The 9,561-nt window shown below is 49.8% G+C and overlaps 2 non-coding genes across 2 annotated transcripts; both read left to right on the forward strand.

The window, feature by feature from the left end:
- Nucleotides 1–234: 234 nt before the first annotated feature.
- TRNAD-GUC (transfer RNA aspartic acid (anticodon GUC)) lies at nt 235–306 on the forward strand. Its single transcript has one exon. It is a non-coding gene; the product is annotated as a tRNA-Asp (tRNA).
- Nucleotides 307–1,041: 735 nt separating this feature from the next.
- On the forward strand, nt 1,042–1,113 carry TRNAG-UCC (transfer RNA glycine (anticodon UCC)). Its single transcript has one exon. It is a non-coding gene; the product is annotated as a tRNA-Gly (tRNA).
- Nucleotides 1,114–9,561: the final 8,448 nt, after the last annotated feature.

Genomic DNA, 9,561 nt, shown 5'->3' on the forward strand with positions numbered 1-9,561 from the left:
CCCCTTCTCCCGGCGGAATGCCCGCGTGGGAGGCAAGAGGCGGCGCGCCCTGGGGAGTGTCCAGTGCCCCGGGGGTCCGGGGCCCTGTCGGGGTGGCGGGCTGCCGCTGTGAGCGAGGCGGTTGGTTGGGTGCCCGGTTGGGTCGGGACCCGCGGTGGCCGGGGGCCCGTGCTGGGCAGGGGTCGCGTCGGCAGGCAGCCCGAGAGCGGCCGGGCGGTAGGACGGTCGCCGCCGTCCTCGTTAGTATAGTGGTGAGTATCCCCGCCTGTCACGCGGGAGACCGGGGTTCGATTCCCCGACGGGGAGGCCACACACCCTTTTTGGTGGCCGCGGTCGCTCTCTGTCCTGCCGCCAGGCCCCCAGAGGCCCTTCGTCTGGTCCCGCCGCCTTTGGGCGAGGCGCCAGGGCGCGGTGCGCGGCCTAGCCACCGTCGACCCCCTCTCCCCGTGCGGGCCTCCAGCCCGAGCCCTTTGTGGTCGCCGGGCGCACGGTCGCCACGGCCGAGCGAGGGCCTCCTTGGCCACCCCGACCAGAGCCTTGCCCGACCTCCCCGGCCGCCCACGCACCCACTGGCTGCCCCAGTGGGCTCCTAGGCTCGCGACGCCCCCGCCGGGCGGCTCGGCACAGCGCCGCGACGCGTGCAGGCAGCTGGGTCCCGTGTCCCCAGGTCGTCTTGGGAAGTGGCCGCGCCCAGCGCCCGGTGGAGAAGGGCTTTGGCCAGCTGGGTGCGGGAAGCTGCGTGCCCCGCGTTGCCCGCCGGAGGTGAGGGCGGAGGCGTTCGCGGGCCGCGGCGGGGAGCGAAGGGCCGCAGGGCCGCAAGGCCGTCGGGCCGGTGGACCACGGCAACGGCGTAGCGCCGACGCGCATGGGGCGCCGCGCGGCTGCTGGTGGCGCCGGCGGCGGCGCAGAGCCTCCGGCTGACGGGGCGTCCGGGCAGGGATGCGGAGGCGGTGGCGGCAGGGGCGGCAGGGGCGGCGGCGGCGGCGAGATTATGCTGGGGCGAGCCCGGGGCCGGCGTCCGGCGGCCGCCCGGGCTGTGTAGCGTTGGTGGTATAGTGGTGAGCATAGCTGCCTTCCAAGCAGTTGACCCGGGTTCGATTCCCGGCCAACGCAGCGGGCCGACCTTTTGCTGAGCTGCACCGCCCTCCCGGCACGGGCGATGGCGGGGAGAGAGAGCTGGGAGCGGGGAGCCAGCCCGCTGGCCCGCGGCTTTTGGCGTGTGTGCGAGAAGCCGGCGGCGCGCGCAGTGTTTTGAGGGGGCTGAAAGCAAGACGGCACGCCAAGGCAGGAGGACTGACGGGGCCGGCGGGCGGCTGGACTTGCAAAGGCCGGGTGTGGGCGGCAAGGTGGCGCGGGCGGGTGGCATGGAGGCGCTGGGTTCAGCGGGAGCAGGCGAGGGCCTGGTGAGGGTTCAGGCTGATGTGGTGATGGTCTTGGGCAGGGCTGATGCTAAGGTGAATGGGGAAGAGGGTTTCAGGGGAGGATTGATGTTTGATGTGGTTGTGGCGGTGCAGTTAGAAACCTATTTCTGCTGAGGGACAAAAGATGAATAGAGATTACAGTGTGCCAGGAGCTTGTGGACTTCTATTGAACTCTTTTTTTTTTTTTTTAAATTTTATTTTATTTTTAAACTACAATATTGTATTAGTTTTGCCAAATATCGAAATGAATCCGCCACAGGTATACCTGTGTTCCCCATCATATTGAACTCTTAAGTTGATTGCATGGTACCCCCAATGAATTTGAAATTATTGTGCTGGATGTGGCAACTTCTGTAATCCTAGTTATGCGAATTAGTGTGATTTTCAGAGTGTGTATAGTGACTCAGACTCAGACAGTTGGATAGTTGGTGGTAGGTGACGAGATTGCTGATGCTGTTCTCAAATCTGATACAGTTTGCAAAATTCAATTTGTCATGAATGTGTCTGAATTTCCCGCCACTGTGACTACTACCTGCTTTTACTTTGGATGTCTGAACCATAGGTGCTGCCATTTTGACTCTTAAATACACTATACTCATCAATCGTGAACGTAGATATAGAAGGTATGTTTAATAAACCACAACAGCAACTGCTGTGATCAATAAAATTTAAGTTAGATTATGATTTTAAAGTTCCTTAAAACCAGATAGGTGATCTACATGTCAAAGGCATAGGAAGAGAAATACGGATTGGTTTCATTCATGGGAGCATAAACACCCTGCGGGAACTATAAGATAAAAGCGCACCTGTCACCCATACTTAATTACTCATGGCAAAATAGCAAACCAGTGCAATATAGACGAGTCTCTCAGGGTTGCAGTTCCCTAGGCCTCAAAAGTGGAGAAGGCGATGGCACCCCACTCCAGTACTCTTGCCTGGAAAATCCCATGGGCAGAGGAGCCTGGTGGGCTGCAATCCGTGGGGTTGCGAAGAGTCGGACACGACTGAGTGACTTCACTTTCACTTTTCACTTTCATGCACTGGAGAAGGAAATGGCAACCCACTCCAGTGTTCTTGCCTGGAGAATCCCAGGGACAGGGGAGCCTGGTGGGTTGCCGTCTATGGGGTCGCACAGAGTTAGACACGACTGAAGTGACTTAGCAGCAGGCCTCAAAACAGAAATTTCCAAGCAATGTTCCACTATATTCAAAGCCAATGCAATAAAGGAAAACACCCTTGTCAGGGCTCAAAGGCCATGGATGTCTTAACCACCCAATCCTAGTACTGATACACATAGACATACTTAAAAACAACAAATATGTTTCCACCAACAAAAGATCAGACAAGCTGTAGCCCCCAAATTCCACTTCCAGTGCCAGATGGAGACTTCCAGATTGGCCTGGCTCCTGAAAGAGAATGAATCTAGAGTGTCTCATAATCAGTCCTGAATGGTTCAGTCCCTGAAAGGGAAGTGAGCCCAGATGGTGCAGGTAGAATTTTCCCATCCTGCACAAGCCAGAGTGGCTCTTCCCAATTCAATCAACACACACAAAAACACCAACAACTAACACGGTATGGTCACAGAGACAGAAAATCAGAAGAGGTATAGTCCAAAATTTTACTCCCAGTGCCAGATGGAGGTCTCCAAACAGATTGGCCCAGCTCTTGAAAGAAAGATCCAGAGTGGCTTGCAATGAGCCTGCTCTTGGGTGGCCTCAGCCTTCAATGTCTTGGAGCAAGGCTTGGGCTCCCAGCCAGAGACTGAGCTGAGTCATAGCAGTGAAAGCACCAGATCCTAGCCACTAGACCAGTGGTCAGTGACAAGGGCCCTGGCCCTTTGGCTTTGCAGAAAAGAATATGCCTCCTGCCTTAAGCCCAGATTGGCTCACAGTGAGCCCAAAGTGGCTCAGTCCTTGCAAGGCAATGAGCCTGGATAGAATAGAGAGAAAATTTCAGCCTGCACAAACTGGAGCAAATCACCCCCAAGTGATGCAGAATATGGATTGTAGCTCAGGACATTTCTTGGTTCCAAAAAGCCTCATGCTGTGGTGGCTGGGGCCTGTCAGGAAGAGTCCCTTTATCTTCCCCAGAGTAAAATGAGCTCCTGCAGCAGCTGCTGCTGCTAAGTCACTTCAGTTGTGTCCCACTCTGTGCGACCCCATAGACGGCAGCCCACCAGGCTCTGCCGTCCCTGGGATTCTCCAGGTAAGAACACTGGAGTGGGTTGCCATTTCCTTCTCCAATGCATGAAAGTGAAAAGTGAAAGTGAAGTTGCTCAGTCGTGTCTGACTCCTAGCTACCCCATGGACTGCAGCCCACCAGGCTCCTCTATCCATGGTATTTGCCAGGCAAGAGTACTGGAGTGGGTTGCCAAGAGGCTGCTCCTGGCTGGAGTCAGTCTGCCATGGACACAGACTCCTGACTGGGTCACCAAACTCAACTTTGTGTGCCTAACAGTAAGGCCAAACAAACGAAAACATCAGAGTTTGGAGCAGAGAAAATTTTATTGCAGGGCCAAGCAAGGAGATTGAGTGGCTTGTGCTCATAAAAAGAGGAACTCTCATTTAGTTTTGGGGGAGAATTTTTATGGGCAAAATTTAGAGTGAGGGCTGAAGGGTGTATGACTTCTAATTGGGTGATGGTGAGGAAACCAGGTGGTATTCCAGTAATCAAGGGCTCAATCTGAAGTTACCATCCTTTACTTGAGTGAGGACCTTAGTTTCTGCAGAACTGAATGGTATTGTTATGTATAATCCTTCAGGAGGAACCAGGACCTTGCCCAGTAGATGCCTTGACTTGACTGCTTGACTGTTTCTCCTTTGTTTCTGCATTCCCTCACTTCCCTGATTAGGAAGTGTTTCAATTTGCTCTTTGGAATCAGTGTAGAAGGCTGAAGCCTTTTTTTTCTGAAAACAAGAAAGGGAAGCAGAAAATATCTGCACTCCAGAGGGCCCCACATGGTCCTGTTCATTTCAGTTTTCTTTTAGAAACATCTCCTTGTAATTTGTTCTTTCTTTATCTTTTCTCAGCTGTGATGGGAAAGAGAGATATGTTTTTGTTTTATCAGTTCAGTTCAGTTGCTCAGTCATATCCGACTCCTTGCGACCCCATGAATTGCAGCATGCCAGGCCTCCCTGTCCATCACCAACTCCCGGACTTTACTTAAACTCATGTCCATCGAGTCAGTGATGCCATCCAGCCATCTCATCCTCCGTCGTCCCCTTCTGCTCCTGCCCCCTATCCCTCCCAGCATCAGAGTCTTTTTCAATGAGTCAACTCTTCGCATGAGGTGGCCAAAGTACTGGAGTTTCAGCTTTAGCATCAGTCCTTTCAAAGAACACCCAGGACTGATCTCCTTTAGGATGGACTGGTTGGATCTCCTTGCAGTCCAAGGGACTCTCAAGAGTCTTCTCCAACACCACAGTTCAAAAGCATCAATTCTTCAGCGCTCAGCCTTCTTCACAGTCCAACTCTCACATCCATACAGGACCACTGGAAAAACCATAGCCTTGACTAGATGGACCTTTGTTGGCAAAGTAATGTCTCTGCTTCTTAATATGCTGTCTAGGTTGGTCATAACTTTCCTTCAGAAGGAAAAATAGTTTTCCCTCTATTCTTCTAGGGTCTTGGCTGAGATGACCCTCCTCCGTCTGCCTTATAATAAAACATTAATGGAGGACTTCTCTGGTGGTCCGTTTGTTAAGAACATGCCTGCCAATGCAGGCCTGGAGAAGGAAATGGCAACCCACTTCAGTACTCTTGCCTGGAGAATCCCATGGAGGGAGGAGCCTGGTAGGCTGCAGTCCATGGGGTCACAAAGAGTCAGACACGACTGAGCAACTTCACTTTCTTTCACTTTCTTTGCCAATGCAGGGGACATGGGTTCAATCCCTGGTCCAGGAAGATGCCACATGCTTTGGGTCAACTAAGCTTGTATGCCACAGCTACTGAGCCCATGCATTGAAATTACTGAAGGCTGTGCACTCTAGACCTCCTGCTCTGCCACAGGAGAAGCCATGCGAATGAGAAGCAGGCGCCCTGCAACTAGAGCATAGTCCCTGCTAACCACAACTAGAGAAAGCCCACACACAGTGATGAAGACCCAGTGCAGCCAAAGTTAATTTTATATAGGAGGTATACATATTATTAAAGTTGTTTGTTTTCCTCCATCAATTTTTTTTAAAATTTATTTTTGGTTGTACTGGGTCTTCATTGCAGTATGTGGGCTTTCTCTAGTCGTGGTGAGTGGGGGTAACCCTAGTTGCAGTGCATGGGCTGCTCAACTCGGGGAGATGGTGAGGGACAGGAAGGCTCAGCGTGCTGCGGTGCGTGGGGTCTCAAACAGTCAGACTCAACTGGGTGACTGAACAACAACCACACACCTCCTGTATACATAAGAGATACCCAGGAAAGCTGAATGGCTCCCTGAAATGGCTCAAGTCATTACCTTAAATACTGCTGCTGCTGCTGCTGCTGCTAAGTCGCTTCAGTCGTGTCCGACTCTGTGCGACCCCATAGATGGCAGCCCACCAGGCTCCCCCATCCCTGGGATTCTCCAGGCAAGAACACTGGAGTGGGTTGCCATTTCCTTCTCCAGTGCATGAAAGTGAAAAGTGAAAGTGAAGTTGCTCAGTCGTGTCCGACTCTTAGCAACCCCATGGACTGCGGCCCACCAGGCTCCTCTGTCCATGGGATTTTCCAGGCAAGAGTACTGGAGTAGGGTGCCATTGCCTTCTCTGACCTATATTCTGCTAAAAACAGAAGAAAGATTTTGGAAGTGGGGGAGTGAGTTATGGCAAGTTATTAGGAAAAGTGCATTAAAGGGTAAGATTATTATTGCAGGTTTTAGTCTGTGCCTTCTGCAGAGATAATAATTTCTTATGATTTAGGGTGATTCTTCTCTTCCTGGTATGTATAGCGATATATCTGTACAAATGGGGATTTCCTTTCTAAATGTAACTTTCCCTTACACAGAGAAAATTCTGCTTAGTTTTCAGAGCTTTTCTAGTGTCTGCTGTTTCAAGCAGCTCAAGATAATCCTTATGACAGTGAGGCATATTTTGGGGTGGTATATTCTGCTTCCCTTCTCAACCAGTAACAAAGAGACACTTAGGTGAGAGAGCTAATTCTTAGGTAGGTTGATAAGGAAACCAGGGCCCTCAAGGAGGAGGAAGGGATAAACTTTTTCTTCTACATTCCTACATCTTAGTCACATAAGATGTTTTTTCTTAAGCTCTGAGTTGTTATGGCAACAATCTATTTTGCCTTAAACTAACTTTCTTTAAGCTCAGAGCTAATGATTACACAATAAAACAACACATCTTGCTCAAGTTATGTTTTTCCTTAAGCTCTGTACTAATGATTATGTAACAACAATGTATCTTTCTTGAGGACATGTTTCTCCTTCTTCACAGAAGTCTTCTGACTAATCCTATTATCTTAAGATGTATGTTGTGGGAGTGGGTCTGTTAAGACCTTTACAAACTTGAGACATTCTTTTGATCTATTGCTAGTAACCAATTGAAAAAGTATATAGATCCCTTGCTGAGTCTGCCCCCTTCTGATGTCTATGTCAGAAGCTTTCTCTGTCCCCTTTTCACCTTAATAAATCTTTTGCTGCACGAAGCTCTGAGTGAGTGAAGCTGCATCTTTGGTCCTGAAGCTAAATTCTCTCCTTTTGAGATCATAAATCCAACCTTGTTCACCATAAGCTGTCACTAGGCTTTTCTAAAATAATGCAAATACTTAAGCTATAGCCAATCAAATAATTTCCTTGCTTTGCTTCCATCTTTTATCTAAAGCAGTCTTTCTCCCAGTTCCTATTGGTGGACCACTCAATCACTTCTGTGGAGCCCTACACCAAAGTCATAGGTGTGGGGCCCTGAACCAAGGTCACAGGACAAAAATCCCTGGAAGTGACCAAGCCCCATAGGAACTGTTGCCATGAGCCTTCGGGTCTAAACCAGTCAGTTTCCTGACTCCATATTAGGTAAAATACCCACCCTATTACCCATCCTGTAGCATCCTCTGTGCATGCGTGCTCAGTCACTTCAGTTGTGTCTAACTCTTTGCAACCCTATGGACTGTAGCCTGAAAGGCTCCTCTCTTCATAGAATTCTCCAGAATGGAGAATACTGGAGTTGGTTCCTGTTCCCTCCTCCAGGGGCTCTTCCTGACCCAGAGGTCAAACCTAGGTCTGCATTGCAGGCAGATTCTTTTTACTACCGAGCCACCGGGGAAGCCCATAACACCCTAACCAGTTACCTAATGCCACCATTCCAGTAGGAATTTTCTCTGTCTTGAGGCTATAAAAATTGGCTACTAGCCTGCGAAAGGTTCAGATTTCCCTTGCAGCTCTAACAGTGTCTCCTACTGTAATAAATGTTATTCTCCTCTCATTCTGCCTTATGTTTGGAAATTCTTTTCCAACCCATGCACAGACCACACTATTCTGGTGGCCTATACAGGGATTTGGGGTCTCTTCCATCACCTGTTCTTTTTCAGAGGAGCCCTCTGTGAGCAAGCAAGAGCCTGTGGCAGCAATTGAGGACCTCTGGCCAGGGTTACCATCTGGTGTATTCCAAAGGCCCTACAGCCGACTGTGCCCCAGTAGCTACCACCCAAATAGGTGAGGGTCTCACTTTTTGACTTCTTTCCAAATGATGACTAGGCCAATCAATATTGTGCAGGCATGGGTCAGACACTTAAGAGACCTTAGGGTGTCTGCCACTTGAAAGTTCCCTTGAAGGATAAGGGAGTTATGGGATGGACCAGACCACAAGGGCATCCACCCTCAACAAAACAACTTGCGTGCTCCATGTCAGGCACATATTACTTGAGCAAAACAGAGCCCATTGTCCCCTGGCCACTGCCTCCCCAACAGGATTATAAGGTGGAATCCCCAGCCTGTCTTCCCTATCACTTTCACTTCTTTTCCTTTCCATCTGGGTTGATTTAAGGAGCCTAAGGGTTGCCTGTGAGCCATCCCAAGAGTGCCTTCCACATTTCAGGGAAGTGCCAAATGGTGAGTTACCCAGTTGCTCCCAGGAATCTCTGTCTTTCCCTGCCTGGGTCACATGGTTCTTTAGCTTGTAGGTTCTCAAGAAGCAACTCTTAGGATGATTGGCTGTTTTGTGCCATTAGTCACATGGAGAGATCACTGGGACAAAGGTATGCCTTTCTGTAAGCTGGTGACTAAGTACTTGCAGTCTATGGCATGTAGGCTAAGAATGGTATATCCTAGGAGCCTCTCAGACACACCCCTTGGCTACATCCTCAGGAACTGAAAAAATTTGATCTTGAAAATCTCAAAAAGGACTGGCCCCAATATAAATTGGAGGACCAAAAAAAAAAAAAAAAAATGCCCTCCGAATGGCACACCAGATTGTAGCACAATCCTTCAACTTAATCTCTTTTGCCACAAGCAGGAAAGGACTCAGAGGTTCCTGATGTTCAGTCCTTCACAGCCCTTAGTCAGAATTCAGATTTGAGGGACTCATGCCACATGTATCTTTCTGTTGTTGCCTTTTCCCCCATCCCTCTCTGTCTCCTGCTCCATCAGATTGCCTAGATGACCTCTACTTGACCTTTCCTATCCATGTGCACATGTGCTAAGTCACTTTAGTCGTGTCCGACTCTTTGCAACCCTATGGACTGTAGCCTGCCAGGCTTCTCTGTCTGTGGGATTCCCCAGGCAAGAATCCTGGAGTGGGTTGCCGTGCCCTCCTCCATTCGTATCCATATTTGATCTCTGTTGTCAGAGACAAGGAAAGGATTCTGAAGTTCCCTTTGGTCTAGGACTTTCTCCTATGATCAAACGCCTGAGGGATCAAAAAACTCTCCTAACATTCTAAAGAAGCCCCTTCTAACTACTGCTATCTCTCAGGGTGGGAAGGGACCAAACTTCCCCCAACCCCTCCAGATTCTTCTGATTAAATGGAAGACCTCACCTCCCCAGAGGGTCAATCTCTGCTGGGACAACATCTTATCAGTCAGTCTGCCCCTGTTATCAGAGCCGATTTGAGTACTATCTAAATTTTAGCTCTGAGTCCATAACCACAGAAAGAAAAAGACAATATGACCATGATATTAGACCCTGGAGAAAACTGATTAAAATGAAACCTTTCTGAAATTACAAAAC

This window comes from Bos mutus, chromosome 3, assembly GCF_027580195.1.
Source record: "Bos mutus isolate GX-2022 chromosome 3, NWIPB_WYAK_1.1, whole genome shotgun sequence".
Taxonomy (NCBI): Eukaryota; Metazoa; Chordata; class Mammalia; order Artiodactyla; family Bovidae; genus Bos; species Bos mutus.